Genomic DNA, 1,981 nt, shown 5'->3' on the forward strand with positions numbered 1-1,981 from the left:
ACTGAAGGGTCCCGGGTTCGATTTCAGCCTAGGGCAAATGCCTGGGTCGTGGGCTCAATCCCCAGTAGGGGGCATGCAGGAGGCAGCCGATCCATGATTCCCTCTCATCACTGATGTTTCTATCGTTTCCCTCTACCTTCCTCTCTGAAATCAATAAAAAAAAAAATGTTTTTTTTTAAAAAAAAAACAAGGATAGGAACACTTATACATTACAGACACATACACACACAACACCACTATTAACACTGGTTCAATATATATCTGTTGACATGTAAGAAAGAATGAATTCAGTACTTACAAGAATTATATTATTAAAAATGTATCAACATAGCCTTTTTCTCAGCTGCTATCACTTTTATAATTCTTAAGCTCTATGAGTTTAGAACTGTACAAAAGAAACTAAAGTGTTCAGTAGGTTTTTGAAAAGCGCTCCCAGCCTGGGCCTTTTTCTTCAGTCGCCTAACCCAATCTCCTGGTCCGCCACTTGGCACAGTCTCCATGGCTTTCAAGAAGAATTTTCTCCGAACACGAAGGACAAGATCAGGTCCACAAAGGAAGAGCATACAACAGTATCAGCTGAAACTGCTTCCCCTTCAGAAAGGCCAGGCGGACACCAGGTCAGCCGAGGAAACAAACATTTCTTCCATTGACAAGTGTTTAATTGGACATGTTGAGTACCTAATGTCATGTATGCAGATGCAAATGTTTGACGGGTTGTTTACAGTGCAGTTGGTGCCAGACAGGCTCCAATGCCAAGCCAGCACACAGCCTCCCATTATTCTGCTGGGCTCAGCTTCTAAAGATGTTTCAGGGCTCTCTGGGCCTTGTAAATTTCCACAGCCAAGGCTCCTCTGTGTGTTCAGAGCTGATTCCTTCTTTGCCCCGTGAGCGGACTGTCCTTCCCCTGCCAATCCCTACTACTGTCTGCCCTGGTTCAGAAAAGGCTTTGGAGAAATGATCTGAGGGGTCATTATTCCATCTCTGGAAAGTGTAGGTTTGAAGTTTTAGTAGTTTTGGGAAAGTCACAAAAAGGAAATGTCACACTCTAGATCCCTGCCCAGACACTGGGTCTTAGCTGATATAACTACCAAAAATTGTTCCTGTTATTCGTTGAAACTACAGCTTACTAAGTCAGAAGAGAGAGGCGTCCACTTCAACACGTTGCGGACGGATTACGAGAATTCTCGTGTTTTCATATTCCACAGTGTTTTACAAAGTATCGTATTTAAAAAAGATATTAGATTGTAAGAACATGTAATAAATAACTTCAAAATGCAATGGGTATTTAATTTTAAGGCGTGCCTTAACATTTATGTAAAACGTTTTTTGTACTCGTTCAATAGGAACTTATCTGGCCGCTGGGTAAAGCTAGCAATAGAACTACTGGTCCACATTAACATGCCAGCTATAAGGAAGCACTTTGGTTGGGAGATAAACAGGCTATATCTCCAATGGGGGAATCCATTCACCTTTAAAGAAAGAAAAGATAGAGAGAACTCATGGACATGGACAACAGTGTGGTGATTGCTGGGGGGAAAGGGGTGCATATAGGTGGAAGAAGGCATAGAGGAGATAAATGGTGACGGGAAAAACAAAATAAAAACAAATTCAATAACAACAAAAAATAACTGAACCATACTCTGCTTTGAAAAATGCAACACAATAAAATTGAGTTCATTATTTTTTTCATACTACAAATACTGATTACCTACTATGCTAATATAATTTTAAATGGTCTCTAATGATTAGGGGACCAACTCCAATCCCTGTCTTCATATTTGATACTCAAATTAGAAAAGAATTGACAGCCTTGCCAGCTGACTCAGTTGGCTGGAGCATCATCCCTTACACCAAAGGGTTGTGGGTTTATTTCTGGTCACTGCACATACTGCACATACGTAGGTTGCAGTCTGATATGCAATGGATAGATGTTTCTCTCACACATCAATTCTCTCTCTCGCTTCCTCTCTCTCTCCAAAAA

This window comes from Myotis davidii, unplaced genomic scaffold (assembly GCF_000327345.1).
Source record: "Myotis davidii unplaced genomic scaffold, ASM32734v1 scaffold390, whole genome shotgun sequence".
NCBI classification, from domain to species: domain Eukaryota; kingdom Metazoa; phylum Chordata; class Mammalia; order Chiroptera; family Vespertilionidae; genus Myotis; species Myotis davidii.